Genomic DNA, 18,383 nt, shown 5'->3' on the forward strand with positions numbered 1-18,383 from the left:
CCAAATGGAAATGCTATTGATTGCCAAATGGAAAGGCTATGCATTGCCAAATGCAAAGGCTATGGATTGTCAAATGGAAAGGCTATGGATTGTCAAATGGACAGGCTATGGATTGCCAAATGCAAAGACTATGGATTGCCAAATGCAAAGGCTAAGGACTGCCAAATGGAAAGGCTAAGGACTGCCAAATGGAAAGGCTAAGGACTGCCAAATGGAAAGGCTATGGCCTGCCAAATGGAAAGACTATGGGATGACAAATGGAAAGGCTATGGACTGCCAAATGGAAAGGCTATGAAATGCCAAATGGAAAGGTCTTGGACTGCCAAATAGAAAGGCCTTGGACTGCCAAATGGAAAGGCTATGGATTGCCAAATGGAAAGACTATGGATTACTAAATGGAAAGGCTATGGATTGCCAAACCGAAAGGCTATGGACTGTCAAATGAAAAAGCTTTGTAATGCCAAATGGAAAGGCTATGAAATGCCAAATGGAAAGGTCTTGGACTGCCAAATAGAAAGGCTATGGATTGCCAAATGGAAAGACTATGGATTACTAAATGGAAAGGCTATGGATTGCCAAACCGAAAGGCTATGGACTGTCAAATGAAAAGGCTTTGTAATGCCAAATGAAAAGGCTATGGTTGTCCAAATGAAAAGGTTATGGAAACTTGGGGGAACTAGAAGACATTTTTCTTTTCCTCAGATAAATTAAAGCGATTTTCTGGAAATATATTACAAGCATGGGGTAAAAAAGAGCATAGTGTCAGGGAGTATTAGTGATGTAAGAGTCCAGAATCTTTTCTACTCTGGAATCATCGTGACCTTGTACTTTTATGGGTGGAAGTCCACAGGAGGTTGCAGGGCAGAGTGATGCCAAACTGATTTAGAACACATGGAAATCTGAGTGCACTTGGTGCCTTGCACATAAAAAATGGACCTTGGCTGCAGCATGAGCCTGACAGGTGGCCGCTGAGTGAGCAGGCAGCTGCAGGCACCAGGACTGGCAATGCAAACCTGGGCTCAGGCAGACGGTGGGGGGCAATACAGTAGGCAGCCATTGTGGCACTGCAGCTAGGTCAGAGACACCCACTGGGGACAGCATCTGAAGAGAGGTACAGAAAAAAGGGGCCTTGACTGCAGTGTGGAACAAGTATGTTGTGCATTACCAAAGTACCGCCCTATTTTGCATCTACCTCACACATTCACCTAGTCAAGCCCAAAGCAAGGGATACAGCTAAAATCTTACAGTCATATAAGTAAAGTCCCCGGACTCAGTAACCTCATTAGTCTACAGTTTATCATGGGAAACGTTGACAAATTGTGATCACTTATTTTTAAGCCATAGCTCACTGCCTGAATCTTAGTTGCAGCTACATAGAGACAGACATTCTTTGAAATACCTATGGGATATAGCCCTGACCAGACAGCCTTGAGTGTACTGATAAACCATTGTACAAGTGAACTGCAGCAAGTAGGATCATGAGCAATCCTGAGACCCTGCCTACTCGGAGCATAACGCACACCCTAGCCCCAACCTAACACTTACTGCAGGTACAACTCAAGTGTTTTGTAGTATTGAGTAACTCCGGCACACAACAGTGCTTTTTTAATAATTGGGACAGCAACGTCCTTGATCCTTATTGTTACAAGATTCCATTAATCCTTTCCAGCACAGGAAACTGCAGTAATATTCAATACTCCCTAGGAATAGTGATATGTAAATGACTCTCTCTACACCTGCTTTATCTGCATACTATGTGCACCAACAAAAGCCTGGCCAGGGAAGATTTAAAAGTTATTCTTACATTATGGGACTTCACCACATTATATTTCCCTGTTCTATTCAACAGTGACAGAGTGATCCAGGCAAATTAAGCAGTCGACACAATGGAGGTCATTCCGAGTTGTTCGCTCGTTGCCGATTTTCGCTATACTGAGATTATCCGCTAACTGCGCATGCGCAATGTTCGCAGAGCGCATGCGCTTAGTTATTTTACACAAAAGTTAGGTATTTTACTCACGGCATAACGAAGCTTTTTCATCGCTGTGGTGATCGTAGTGTGATTGACAGGAAGTGGGTATTTCTGGGTGGAAACTGGACATTTTATGGGAGTGTGCGAAAAAATGCTGGCGTTTCTGGGAAAAACGCGGGAGTGTCTGAAGAAACGGGGGAGTGTCTGGGCGAACGCTGGGTGTGTTTGTGACGTCAAACCAGGAACGAAACTGACTGAACTGATCGCAGTGTAGGAGTAAGTCTCGAGCTACTCAGAAACTGCTAAGAATTTTCTATTCGCAATTCTGCAAATCTTTCGTTCGCAATTCTGCTATGCTAAGATACACTCCCAGAGGGCGGCAGCTTAGCGTGTGCAATGCTGCTAAAAGCAGCTAACGAGCGAACAACTCGGAATGAGGGCCAATATCAGTTGTGTCGTCATTGTGTTGGGAACTATGGCCCTCATTCCAAGTTGATCGCAAGTAGCAACTTTTTGCTGCTGGTGCGATCAACTAATCTCCGCCTATGGGGGAGTGTATTTTAGCTTTGCAGGGCTGCGATCGCTTGTGCAGTCCTGCTATGCTAAAAAAGTTTCACACAAATCAAGACCAGCCCTGGTCATACTAACCCTGTGCGACGAATCCAGCGATGATGGGGTCGGCTTTGACGTCAGACATCCGCCCTCCGTTCGCCTGGACATGCCTGCATTTTTCTTACCATTCCCCGAAAACGGTCTCCAACGGTCAGTTGACGCCCCGAAACGTGTTCCAGCAGTTAATCTTCTTGTGGTTGCCGCTGGGACTGCTTTCTCTGCTGTCAGCATCATTGCCCGGCGACGGCTGTCACCGGGCAACGACATGCGTGCGCATTCCAGACTCGATCGCACCGCTGCGAGGAAGTGCAGCGTGCGATCGGGTCGGAATCAGGGCCTATGTCTCTTGCCGCTCTGCCATGGTGTGGGGAGTCCTGAAGAGAACAGTTGCTGTCCACAATGAAACACAACAACACCACTAGGGGTGCTACACGTATACTATGTGTAGTGCATGTGCCATACAAGATTTTAAGGATTTTAGCGGCGCACATGCAGTAGCAAAAAAATCGCTCTACGTGAACATCAGCTTTGTGTGTGAATAAGGCTTATAGTGTGTCCTGCAAATACGGATAAATAACATCATGAGAGTATAGTAGCGTGCTACAGTCTGGGATTCCGGTTTCAGAAACATGACTCAATTTTGGTATTTGGGGTAATGTTTTTGTTATTATTAGAGGGTGTGTGTATAAGTGGGCTATTGTGTACTTGTGCCTTGACAAAGATCCCAGAAGAGGACCAAAATTTCCATTGTGACCTATTTATCATGTCTCAATAAAACCGATATTCCTAGTAGAAATCTGGTGAGTGCATCTTTTTCTCTTCTTTGTCCTGGATTCAAAAGATTTCTTTTACCCAAGTAATTACTATAAAGATGAGAATGTGGATGCCACAACTCCTATTCATATACCCTATGGCTGCCTATTTGAGCTTGTTTGCACGTTCATGCACTTTTTTGTAAACTTCTGGCATGTGATAATGTGATTTGTGATGCTATAAATCAGGGGTGGGGAACCTTTTTTTCTGCCAAGGGCCATTTGGATTTTTTTTTAACATTATTCGCAAGACATTTTTGAATTCCCCCCTCCCCCAAAGCGAGCACCGCCGCGCTCATGGAAAAGTAGGCGTGGCCTTACACATAATGCCCACATCAGTGCTTCTTGCAGATAATGGCCACAGTAATAGCTGCTTACACATACTACCCCCAGTAATGCCTACAGAAGTGACAGTTACACATCATGCTCCCAGCTTAGTGCCAGTTACACATAACATCCCCTGTATAGTGCCAGTTACACATAATGCCCCAGTATACTGCCAGATACACATAATGCCCCAGTATAGTGCCAGTTACACATAATGCCCCAGTATACTGCCAGATACACATAATGCCCCAGTATAGTGCTAGTAACACATAATGCCCCCAGCAGGGCACTCACCACGACTGCAGGACAGTTCCCATCCAGACTCTTGGTACACCACAGGTTCAGGTCCACACTATCCCACCACTACCTCCTCTGATCAGCAGCAGGCTCCGGTGAACAGGTATGATAGAAGCATGGCACAGGAGTCTCAGAACAACAGGAACTCGGAAGACATGCAGGGGACACACTCGTACGGACACTGTGCCAAGCACCCATGTAATGCACCCAACCCACGTCCTCCTCGGCCGCCAGGCCATGCCCGCAGTTGCCTTGGCTGGGGTAACCCACGTCCTCATCCGTCCATCCCCCTCTGTCAGATGCCGTCCCCCTCCTAGTCCCACCTGCAATTTCCCTGGTACCCTGGCAGTGCCAGGCAAAATGACTTTGCGGGCCTTATACGGCTCAAGTGCCGGACGTTCCCCACCCCAGCTATAAACCATTATTCAAAGTTAATATGGTGTGCTGCCTGGTTCTGCTGGATATTTGCTGCTATATATTTATAGGGATATTGGTATTCACATTGTCTTGAGTCAAGGATAATCCTGGAAATACATCACATTAAACGCAGAATTAGATACAGTATGATATAGACGTGTGAGTGACGTCTCGGCGGAGCCAGGTCACAGCTAAGGACTGCGCGCAACTCACCGTCCCTCATCACGTTTTACGAATTATCAGAGTCTTCTTGTTTTGGTTCTGTACTTTTCACATTCATTTCTGTTTGCCCGTCTGTTGGTTCTTGAGTTAAAACAGAAAAGAATTCCGAAGTTGCCATTTCTAATTGAGAACAATTTGCGGATTTAAACGAGGATGTTACTTGGTGATATGCAGATGTATTTAACGAGACGATTGCTTTTTCAATAATGACGAGAGAATAATAAAACTGAAGAAGTTGACTACAAGATGATTACCAGTAAATGTAAAAGAAAAAAAGAAAAATAAGAGAGAATTAATTTACTTACCCGCTCACATTACATTTAAACACCTTTTTAACCACAAAGGCAAATTTAAAACTAATAGGATTCATCTATAATTACATAGTTAAGTAAAATTTATGTATAAAGGAATGAAGTATTTTCCCTCTGGGCGAAATGAGAACGGGAACAGGCATTACCGTTTAACCCTTTGAAATATGCGCTGGTATTGCTGCTGAAATGTAAACTCTTTACTAATCCGCCTTGTCATTCATAGCGCCAGCAACTCGAATAAGGGGTAAATGACGGAACACTTTTCCCAGCAGCCACTGACTGTCTCATCCGCCAGAACTGTTCAGCATTTGCAACTTAACTTGCTAGCAGAGACTTGTGGGGAATTGTGTGCTGCACTCAGGCCCTTGGGTACAGCGGGGACCACACCGCATATATATATTATACATACGAGGTTTGGCGTCAGACACCCGCCCTGCAAACGCTTGGACACGTCTGCGTTTTTCCAACCACTCCCAGAAAACGGTCAGTTGACACCCACAAACGCCCTCTTCCTGTCAATCTCCTTGCGATCGGCTGTGCGAATGGATTCTTCGTTAAATCCATCGCCCAGCAATGATCCGCTTTGTACCCGTATGACGTGCCAGCGCATTGCGGTGCATACGCCTGTGCAGTAGTGACCTGATTGCTGCGCTGCGAAAAAAGGCAGCGAGCGATCAACTCGGAATGATCCCCCATGTTCGTATATCTTCTTAGACATATTTATGTGCAACTTTACGCACATGGCGCTACAAAGTCCCATCCTGATGTACTCCCGTGTGTCTGAACATACAAGGACTGAGGCACCCAGCATCCCTTTATGCTGAAAACCGATAAGTTGTTTCTTTACAGGCACCATCGTTCGCACCATCGAAACTTGCATCAGAGCTACGGCAGGTGCAATTTCCCCCACCCCAGTATGGCCGCCTATGTGAGGGGTTGAGCATCTGTGCGTGTAACTGCTTTCAGTGACACGCCCACGACACTTCCATAACGCACCTATAATACGGACCGTCTCTGTGCATGCACTAAGCCACCTCCTTGTCACCATCCAGGAGCGCCCACTGCATTTTCAGTACACTTCTCCGTACGTGCGTCTTAAATCGCAACTGCGCAGTGCGTTTTGGACGCAGACGCAAAAGAAAAAAATATTGCTCTGCTGTGTCCGATATGCGACAGAGGGCAAGATATTTTGATTTTATAGTGCAAGCTGAGGCTATACAAATAACAGGATGATGATACTGATTACTATATTAACACAGGTGGTCATTCCGAGTTGATCGCTCGCTAGCAGTTTTTAGCCACCGTGCAAACGCTATGCCGCCGCCCACTGGGAGAGTATTTTAGCTTAGCAGAAGTACGAACGAAAGGATCGCAGAGCGGCTACAAAGTTTTTTTGTGCAGTTTTAGAGTAGCTCAATACCTACTCAGCGCTTGCGATCACTTCAGACTATTTAGTTCCTGTTTTGACGTCACAAACACGCCCTGCGCTCCCCCTGACACGCCTGCATTTTTCCTGGCACGCCTGCATTTTTCCTGGCACGCCTGCGTTTTTTCGATCACTCCCTGAAAACGGTCAGTTGACACCCAGAAACGCCCACTTCATGTCAATCACTCTGCGGCCAGCAGTGCGACTGAAAAGCTTCGCTAGACCCTGTGTGAAAAGACATTGTTCGCTGTAATAGTACGTCACGCGTGCGCATTGTGCCACATACGCATGCGCAGAAGTGCTGTTTTTTTTGCCTCATCGCTGCACAGCGAACGAATGCAGCTAGCGAACAACTCGGAATGACCACCACAGTAATAACTTGCTCTTTATATTTGAGCCCCAGTAATGCAGAATTATAATTGATTTTTCCTTTGATCATTTGTGTTTAGGTAACTTTTTTTTGTTGTTGTTGCATACAATACATTAACTTCATCCCCGTCCGTAGCCTGTGACGTCCCCACTGGAATTGGGACTCATTTCAAACCAGGGTGGGTGGTGCATTGATTGGGTCACAGACAGAACAGGTTGGAGTCACAGAAGTTTTATTTACTGATCCGCACGCCACCCCCGATGGCAGATCGTCGCAATCTTTGGAATCGGAAACTTGAACAGCTTGTCCGTACCTCTCCGTTCGGACATTAAATCAACATGGCTTTATTAATGGCCCTAGGATGCCAGCTGAGCCATCTCTAAGCCTGTCACCGTGATATCTTCATCAGTAACCAAAGCAGACGTGAGCTCCTGGCAGCTTCAGGAGGTGACAACAAATCCAATTAGCTCCTCTCCATGGTGCCACAATACTGGTGAGAAACGGCATGACGGGGAGGGTGACTCAAATACCCAGCACAGTGGGGAACATCCTTCCCAAAAAAAATAAAAAAAAATATATATAAATTAATAATAATAATAATAATAATAATAATAAAAACAAAATTGGAAAACAAAAATCACAGCTCTTAATTGCCAAAGCGACGATTCCGAACAAATGTTTAAACCCCACGATCCGTACAGTATAAATCCGAGGGTGAGGTAGAGGGCCACAGCTCGCAATCCGAAACGCTACATTTATACACAAACAAAAGAAAGCATTTTAAATGATAGCAAGCTCGCTTTAATAAAACAGCAATAATGACGGGTCCTCGCTGCCCGTAGGTGGTAAACGCAGCATGTTTCTCTTGGCAGCCAGCGAAGCCAAAACAGCCATGAAACAGACTTTCCCACTTGGATTGTGGAACAAGTAAAGTTGCTGCATCCAAGCAGTCTACAGACGTGAGTCACTTTGCCCACAGTGTTTCACAAAAATCTGCCGCGCGTTTGTTGCCTTGTATTTGCATTTACCAAGCGTACGGTATAAAAGGTAACGTTCTACTTCGACACATGACTGATAACCGGCCTCTTTAGCTCCGGTATACGGCCAGTGATGGCCACAACACTAGCTTACAGATGCGTCATATTTCATGTCCCGAGGGCCTGATGAAGAGTTGAATACAGTCACATTTCTGGAACATACTGTATATTGGGGGTCATTCTGAGTTGATCGCTAGCTGCATTCGTTCGCTGTGCAGCGATGAGGCAAAAAAACGGCACTTCTGCGCATGCGTATGCGGCGCACTGCGCACGCGCGTCGTACTATTGCAACAAACGATGTAGTTTCACACAAGGTCTAGCAAAGCTTTTCATTCGCACTGCTGGCCGCAGAGTGATTGACATGAAGTGTGCGTTTCTGGGTGTCAACTGACCGTTTTCAGGGAGGGTTTGGAAAAACGCAGGCGTGCCAGGAAAAACGCAGGGCGTGTTTGTGACGTCAAAACAGGAACTGAACGGTCTGCAGTGATCGCAAGCGCTGAGTAGGTTTTGAGCTACTCTAAAACTGCACAAAAAAACTTTGCCGCCGCTCTGCGATCCATTCGTTTGCACTTCTGCTAAGATAAAATACACTCCCAGTGGGAGGCGGCATAGCGTTTGCACGGCTGCTAAAAACTGCTAGCGAGCGAACAACTCGGAATGACCCCCACTGGGTGTTTTTCGCGCCATGAAACAGAGATTATTTTTCTGTCCGCCTGTTTCTTTGCACTTTCTCCATTTGTCAAATGCGACAATCCGCCTTGGCGCGTCAGACATTTGTGCAACTGAATGCGCTAAGCTGATCCCGCCCAATCTGCTAGCATCTGTGTACGCAGCCGCCATCATCAGTATCCAAATCACCGCAAGCACTATGCTTGGTGTACATTAAGGGCGAGATTCACTAAATGGTGCTCAACGGAGCAATTCAATTGTTGCTCCGTTCGGGAACGATGGCTGCCCCGGGGGTGGCAAGCTGAAATACACGAAAAGTGACCCGTTTGGGCGCCGAAATGGCACTTTTTGCGATTGCACCCAGCACATTGGTTGGGTTGAGCTGCTTTACATCACTAAACCCGACCTCTTTCGGTGTGATCAGAGCGCAAAAAAAAAATTTAATTGCGCCCCACGATCTCCCATCACGTTAGATGCAATACAATTGAATATCGCCCTATACGTCTGAAAGGGAGTCAGATTACCGCGCAGCCGCTACAAAGATGCAACAACATTTTGTCACATGCCCAGAAGATGCTCAGGACACTCTCATGAGATTCCTACGGAAATGATCCTTTACCGTGTGATCCAGAACCCCCAGCTCAGTTACCGCCTATTATACGGCAACCAGTTACCGCTTACAGATGTACACGGAAGGAGATTTATGCGACTTCTGATAGATATTTTGACACTTGCGCAAAGCAAAATATCAGACATAGGGGGTCATTCTGACCAGATCGCACGCTGCAGTTTATCACAGCGGTGCGATCGGATCAGAACTGCGCATGCACCGGTGCCGCAGTGCGCCGGCGCATGCCAGATGACCGACGGCCGTCGGGCTGCTACGATTGCCTCTGTCTGATCGACAGGCAGAGACGGTCGCTGGACGGGGCGGCGGCGTTTGGCCACCATTTCTCGGGCACGGTCCGGCCAACGCAGGCATGGCCGGACCAAACGAGGGGCGGGCCGCAGCGGCTGCGTGACGTCACACGCAGCCGCTGCGTGCCGGGGAGCGACGAGTAGCTCCCGGCCAGCACGCTAAAGCTGCGCTGGTCGGGAGCTACTCTTGAAGTGCAAAGGCATCGCCGCTGTGCGATGCCTTTGCACTTCTGAGGGGGCGGCACTGACATGCGGGGTGGGATAGCCCTGTGCTGGGCGTCCCCACGCATGTCAGTGTGAATGATCGTAGCTGTGCTAAATTTAGCACAGCTACGATCATCTCGGAATGACCCCCAAAGACACAATTCCGTTGTGTCTAAGGATCAGACCCTGAGCATGTTCTGGAACTGTGTGCACACAAGTACGAGCAATGCAGAGATATACCCATGACGATTGTATTTCTGTATACAGCTGGGCTATAACATGCACTGTACAATACAGAGACACCCAGGGGAGACTGCACATGCACTGTACAATACAGAGACACCCAGGAGAGACTGCACATGCACTGTACCATACAGAGGCACCCAGGAGAGACTGCACATGCACTGTACCATACAGAGGCACCCAGGAGAGACTGCACATGCACTGTACCATACAGAGGCACCCAGGAGAGACTGCACATGCACTGTACCATACAGAGGCACCCAGGAGAGACTGCACATGCACTGTACCATACAGAGGCACCCAGGAGAGACTGCACATGCACTGTACCATACAGAGGCACCCAGGAGAGACTGCACATGCACTGTACCATACAGAGACACCCAGTGGAGACTGCACATGCACTGTACCATACAGAGGCACCCAGGAGAGACTGCACATGCACTGTACCATACAGAGGTACCCAGGGGAGACTGCACATGCACTGTACCATACAGAGGCACCCAGGGGAGACTGCACATGCACTGTACCATACAGAGACACCCAGGGGAGACTGCACATGCACTATACCATACAGAGGCACCCAGGAGAGACTGCACATGCACTGTACCATACAGAGGCACCCAGAAGAGACTGCACATGCACTGTACCATACAGAGACACCCAGGAGAGACTGCACATGCACTGTACCATACAGAGGCACCCAGGGGAGACTGCACATGCACTGTACCATACAGAGACACCCAGGGGAGACTGCACATGCACTGTACAATACAGAGACACCCAGGAGAGACTGCACATGCACTGTACCATACAGAGGCACCCAGGAGAGACTGCACATGCACTGTACCATACAGAGACACCCAGTGGAGACTGCACATGCACTGTACCATACAGAGGCACCCAGGAGAGACTGCACATGCACTGTACCATACAGAGACACCCAGGAGAGACTGCACATGCACTGTACCATACAGAGACACCCAGGAGAGACTGCACATGCACTGTACCATACAGAGGCACCCAGGGGAGACTGCACATGCACTGTACCATACAGAGGCACCCAGGGGAGACTGCACATGCACTGTACCATACAGAGACACCCAGGGGAGACTGCACATGCACTGTACCATACAGAGGCACCCAGGAGAGACTGCACATGCACTGTACCATACAGAGGCACCCAGGAGAGACTGCACATGCACTGTACCATACAGAGACACCCAGGAGAGACTGCACATGCACTGTACCATACAGAGGCACCCAGGGGAGACTGCACATGCACTGTACCATACAGAGGCACCCAGGGGAGACTGCACATGCACTGTACCATACAGAGGCACCCAGGGGAGACTGCACATGCACTGTACCATACAGAGGCACTCAGGAGAGACTGCACATGCACTGTACCATACAGAGACACCCAGGAGAGACTGCACATGCACTGTACCATACAGAGGCACCCAGGGGAGACTGCACATGCAGTGTACCATACAGAGGCACCCAGGGGAGACTGCACATGCACTGTACCATACAGAGACACCCAGGGGAGACTGCACATGCACTGTACCATACAGAGACACCCAGGAGAGACTGCACATGCACTGTACCATACAGAGACACCCAGGGGAGACTGCACATGCACTGTACCATACAGAGGCACCCAGGAGAGACTGCACATGCACTGTACCATACAGAGACACCCAGGAGAGACTGCATATGCACTGTACCATACAGAGGCACCCAGGAGAGACTGCACATGCACTGTACCATACAGAGGCACCCAGAGGAGACTGCACATGCACTGTACCATACAGAGACACCCAGGAGAGACTGCACATGCACTGTACCATACAGAGGCACCCAGGAGAGACTGCACATGCACTGTACCATACAGAGGCACCCAGGGGAGACTGCACATGCACTGTACCATACAGAGGCACCCAGGAGAGACTGCACATGCACTGTACCATACAGAGGCACCCAGGAGAGACTGCACATGCACATGCGTTTTAACGCAGCAGAGCGAACGGGTCCCTGCTGCGTATGCGCCGGTGCTGTAGTGCGCCGGCGCATGCCAGACGGCCGAAGGCCGTAGCAGGGATGCGATCGCCTCTGCCTGATTGACAGGCAGAGGCGATCGCTGGGCGGGAGGGGGCGGAACAGCGGCGGGGCGGGCCGTAGCAGCTGCGTGACGTCACACGCAGCCGCTGCGGGTAGGGGAGCAAAGAGTAGCTCCCGGCCAGCATGCTCAAGCTGCGCTGGCCGGGAGCTACTCTTGAAGTGCAAAGGCATCGCCGCTGTGCGATGCCTTTGCACTTCTGCGAGGGGGGGCCGAACTGACATGCGGGGTGGGCTAGCCCTGTACTGGGCGACCCCCACATGTCAGGGAAGAAGATCGTAGCTACGATCAACTCAGAATGACCCCCTATATCTCTCTCCAAGATTTTAGAACTATCCCACTATGACTGCTCATAGAAAGGGTTAACCTCCGCAGCTCTTGATCTTATTTATAAACCTTTTTAAAAAAAGGAGAGAGAGAGAGAGAGAGAGAGAGAGAGAACACCCACTCAGAGGAATGCAGATAGAACCATTGCTCCCTGATTTCCATGTAGTGTGGATGAAGACAATATGCTGTGTAATCTAGAGGCATTTCAGCACAGACCCGTGTCCCCTTGCAGTGAAGTGGGAGGTTACTCTGAATCATACACCCATCACTCCAGTCAATGGATAATAGCCGACATTGTATAATTAAGCTGTCAGGAAGCCAATGGCGGTATTGTCTGCGGCTGTGTCCTAGTGGCACACTGTGGGCACTAACAGCAAAGCAGGAAGAAGGGCTGGGAGTGAAGGGATAATGACTAGGATCATTTTCACTGAAGCAGGTTGTACATGTGGATGAATAAAGTTACCGGCCAACTCGTTCCAGGCTAATTGGGCGTACCATCCAGGCATGCGGCTGCTTTGCTCAGCTTCCCAAAATCTGATTTATACCAGCGTAGACCTACTGGACTCTGTGTGGCCAAGCCTCCCGGCTACACTGGGCACAGCGTTCGAAGCAGAGATTGCAGGCTGTCAGTTGTGGCGTTACCGGAGAAAAGCGACTTTAACAGACGTGCATATAGAATGTTTGCTGTCCAATTAAAGAAGAAAATATGTTCAATATACATGTGATTAAAGTTAATATTAATACACACATACATAAAATATTAAAATAAAATATTAAAAAAAAAAAAAAAAAAGGCTTTTCTAAAGGCTTCTTCATCTTCATCATGGGTTCATATCATTGTATAGAAATTAGAAAATAAAAAAATAAATGGAAAAATTATAACATGGGGGTCATTCCGAGTTGATCGCTCGCTAGCTACTTTTAGCAGCCATGCAAATGCATAGTCGCCGCCCACGGGGGAGTGTATTTTCGCTTTGCAAGAGTGCGAACGCCTGTGCAGCCGAGCAGTACAAAAACATTTTGTGCAAAACAAGACCAGCCCTGTAGTTACTTATTCTGCGCGATGATTGCTGCAACAAAGGTCCCAGAATTGACGTCAGATACCCGCCCTGCAAACGCCTGGCCAGTGGCCACACCTGCGTTTTTCCAAAAACGGTCAGTTGAATTCCATGAACTCCCACTTCCTGTCAATCTTCTTGCGATCGGCTGTGCGAATGGATTCGTCGCTAGAAGCAGTGCAAAACAACGATGCTCTTTGTACCCATACGCCGCGCGTGTGCATTGCGGCCCATACGCATGCGTAGTTTTGCCGTTTTTTTTAAATGATCGCTACGCAGCGAACAACGGCAGCTAGCGATCAACTCGGAATGAGGGCCATTGTGTATTTCTTTATAACCTGTATCTTGTTTCAAATAGCAGTATAGTATATATAGTGACAATCTAATTCAGACCTGATCGCTGGGCAGCCCTGCGATCAGATAGTCGCCGCCCACAGGGGGAGTGTATTTTCACTGTGCAAGTATGCGAATGCATGTGTAGCATGTGCGAGCTCAGGACTTACTCCTACAGTACGTTGAGAACAGGCTGATCGGGTCACTAAAGTCCATAGGTATCTCCTGGCCTGATGCTTTGGGCACTAGGCCTAGCAGGTTGTATTGGAACGGAAGTAGCCCATAGGCAAATGCGGAACCACCTTCCTCTTGGCCAACGTCTCAAATAATGACCACAATAGCAACAGTACGTAGTCCGATTACTAGAGCTACCGTCACAGGCTGAAGTTTAAAGGACAGAGCGGAACTGCTGCACGTGCCCAGCGGTATAGCGCAATAGCAGCAGAAAAGACACTACTAGCCTGTTTTACACCGTACTTACCACTATATTACTATAGTCCATCTAAATTGAGTTGCATGTTAAAGTACAGATTATCATCATCATAGTGCCATGATTGGGAAGCCAAATTATGTGTGGAAGTGGAGACATCATTTTCTTTTCAGGAAGGCTTTGGAAAAAACAAGACACGCCGACAGATCAAACACAACACTTCAAAGCGCGGAGAAAACAAGCATGAAGCAATCTGGAGCTACAGTCCCACAATGCTCTAATACAAAGCAGACACCTCTCTATACATGCCTGTGACCGCGTGTACCAGATCTCATATGTGCATTGGGGAGCTGTCTCTGGTGGTTACATGACCAGTTATAGTAGTATTCGTGCTCAGGCACTCTAAGGGGCTAATTAGTGCTTTTAATATGCAAATCAGATCCTCAGCAGATTAACTCTGAAAAAAAAACAGCTGGTGAATATGTTATTTTAATTATTACGCCAATGAAATATGAATGCCGGAGATGATGACAGAACGGGTCTGCTACAGGAACGGGAGTCACCAGCTTCCATGATGCAATGCGAGTGATGGAACACACTGTACACTGCATATATTACGTATTTCTTTCCTCTGGAATCCTTTTTGGGCAATACCCAGTGGAACTTTACTTACTTACTAAAGTGTATCCTAGAATTCCCAGACCATGTGCTGGAATAAAAAAAAAGGGGGTCACCATGAGTTTTTTGTATATATATATATGTATATATTTATAGTAACAATCTGGTGGCAGTCTGAGTCTCTTGCTGGATTAGAACGCTTTTGTTATTCCATCGTTTCGGTTATAATATAAACCCATTGTCAGGGATAATAGGTTGATACCTGAAATGTTGTAATAATAACATTTGAATCCAGCAAGACACTCTGAGTGCCCCCACATTGTTGCTGTATTTTGGGGAATTTACCCCTTGAAGGGCAACGAAGCAAGCCAACCCTTATATTATTGGGAGAGTGCCAGACGTTCATTTGCATATTATATATATATGGGTTGGGCATGAAATGCTGGTGGTCCGGATGCCGACGGCGGTGGTCACATGACCGATTGCGGCATCTCGGATTGGGGTAAGTATTTTACTCCTCCCTACCCTAACCCTCCGGGATGTCGGCTATGATAACCCCCCCAGTGCCTAACCCTAACCCCCACCCTACTGCCTACCTTTAACCCTCCCCCCCTCTGGGCCCTAGCCCGCATCCCGATACTCACCTTCAGAAAGTCAGATGTTGGTGTCCCGATGCCGGTCCTCTGAGGGGTGTCCTATATATAATTTAATGTTCTTAATATTCATTATGTAATTAGGTGGTTCAATAAAGCAACGTAATAAGACCTCTGATATGTGTAATGTTCTCTATTTCCGTCTAATTTTCCGGCAGGCCAGAGCAGGTAGACTTCCCCTCACGGCCACTGGACTGCACCTCATATCAGCCATACTGTCCCAACATCAGCTATAAGATGGCGGGGCTAGCGGAGACATGGTCACACACTGAGGTGCGTAGTGTGATCAGATTTCTGCGTCTGCAGGGCGCATCAGCAGCTGAGAGTCATCACCAGCTTGTCGCGGTGCACGGTAATAACGGCATGTCACGGAAACAGGTTTTGGTTTGGTGCACTGTCTTTCATAACGGCAGGACAGACGTTCAAGATGAGTAGCGATCTGGCGGTTGTGCACGTCCACCACAGATGATAATTGGGGATACATTGATGGTCTGATTCAGGAGGACAGATGCATTTGAGTTCGTGATATTGCTGAGGAACTGAACCTCTCAGTGGGTAGTGTGCACAGCATCGTTCCATAGCAGCTGGGATACAGGAAAAAGTCTTCACGCTGGGTACCGGAGCAACTCGCAGAAGTCACACGATCCAATAGGATGGTATTGTCTCTCGTGCACTATGCGTATTGTTACAGGCGATGAAACGTGGGTGCATCATGTGACACCGGAAAAGAGGCACGCATCCATGACATGGAAAAACACAAAGGAATTCAAAACAACTCCATCAGCAAAAAGTGTCATGGCAACCGTGTTCTGGGACCACAAGGGCGTGCTTCTTGCCGATTTCCTCACCATGGGAGATACTGTGAATGCTGACCGCTGTTGTGACACATGGAGCCGATTGTGGAGGACAACTTGTGGAGAAATGACCTGGGTTGCTGCGAACAGGCGTCGTATTGCTGCACGATAACGCCAGGCCACACTCAGCCAACCGCACGCGTGAGTTGTTACAGCGCTACCACTGACAGGTACTGGACCGCCCTCACTACAGCCCTGACCCGGCACCGAGTGATTTCCATCTCTGTGGATCGGTGAAGAAGCAGCCGGGTGGAAGGCGATTCTCAACCAGCGGTGATGTTCAGCAAGCCGCCATGTTTCGGCTTCAGGCGCTTACACCGGTTTCTTCTATCCCGGGACAGATGTCTTGGTGTAACGCTGGGATAAATGCTTAGACAACTATGGGGACTATGTGGAAAAATAATCTGTACCAAGATCATACTATTGACTATGCGTATACTGTATGTACGAGTCAAATACATTTACACAGTGAGAGGTCTTTAATAAACAAGGCCTACTGATTCGGTTGGGTTAACTTTAATTATCTGCAAAAAATATTGAATTTTAGAATCATAATTTGAATCAAACATTTCAGTGACTTGGGTCCAGATTGTACATAGCAGACCTTACATCTCAGGTACTACAAAGCAATGGAGGTCACTTTTAAGCAATACTTTGAAAAATAGACTCTACAGTATGAACTCCAAAGAATACAGACCTATCTGTCAGCACGGCCAATCAAAAAATCAGGACACACTGTACCACACGCCGTAAGTTAATATAACTTCCTTGAAAGATGAATACCTTTTTGGTCCAAACTTGAGTCCTTATTTATCAAAGAGTGATAAATTTCACTGTGAGTGATAAATTGCACCAGCCAATCAGCTCTAACTTCCATGTCACAGGCTGGGTTTGAAAAATGACAGTTAGGAGCGGATTGGCTGGAGCAATTTATCACTCACAGTGAAATTTATCACTCATTGATAAATAAGGGCATTGTGATTTGAATTGGAATCCAGAATTAAAATCAGAAGTTTGCTTACTTTGCTATGTGGGTAACTGGTGTTCCAGCGTGTCCAGCAATGCAGCCTGGAGGAATTGTGCCGACATATGCAATGTGCTGTCTCGTCTATAGCCTCCAGTAAAATCAGGACATTTTAATTAACCAAACGTTCATCTTATATTACTACAGATGCACTAGATAAAATGCTCCCACAAACACGCACAAACACAAATAAGGGAAAATCTAAGAATGACTTTAGCAGTTCTGGAATATATTCTAGATACAGATTTTGTTCCTGATTCAGGGGTAGGTGCAGGTGCGGGCGCATCTAGTGGTGGTGTTACGTCTGTAACTTTATGCTAAGCCGCTACAAAGTCCTTCCCTGGTGTACTGAGACTCCCACATTCAATGTATATACACTCGGTAATACCACCTGCTGGGTATTTAGACACCACTACTGGTCACTCCATGAGAACTTGCAGCAGCCCTTTGGCAGGGGCAGATGATCTGAGTAATGCCTTCAAAGTCTACAACTATGTGATTACACATGCACTTCAGTGACACACCTGCCACACACCCATAACGCACCCATAAGACGGACCATCTCCATACATCTGCTTAGCCACCACTCAGTAGCCATCTGGAATGCACGGCACTTTCCCATCTCTCCTACCAGGCGCTTCAGTCACGTGAACACATGCGCCTCAGTAGTGGTTGGAGAGTTTTGCCCTTTATTTATGTGGCCAAAGGAGGGTGAGTGACTATGCTCCCACATTCAGTACTTACCTTTGGTGTGCTTCGGGCTGCAGGGAAAGGTGGGATTCTGCTGTTGTGGGAAGAAGGAGGGATTCTGGCTGCAGGGGGAAGGAGTGATTCTGGCTGCAGGGGAAAGGAGGGATTCTGGCTGCAGGGGGAAGGAGTGATTCTGGCTGCAGGGAGAAGGAGTGATTCTGGCTGCAGTGGGAAGGAGGGATTCTGGTTGCAGTACGAAACACTGATTTTGGTTGCAGTGGGAAGGAGGGATTCAGGCTGCAGGGGGAAGGAGTGATTCTGGCTGCAGTGGGAAGGAGGGATTCTGGCTGCAGGGGGAAGGAGTGATTCTGGCTGCAGTGGGAAGGAGGGATTCTGGCTGCAGGGGGAAGGAGGGATTCTGGCTGCAGGGGGGAGGAAGG

The sequence above is a fragment of the Pseudophryne corroboree genome, chromosome 12, assembly GCF_028390025.1.
Source record: "Pseudophryne corroboree isolate aPseCor3 chromosome 12, aPseCor3.hap2, whole genome shotgun sequence".
In the NCBI taxonomy this organism is placed as follows: Eukaryota; Metazoa; Chordata; class Amphibia; order Anura; family Myobatrachidae; genus Pseudophryne; species Pseudophryne corroboree.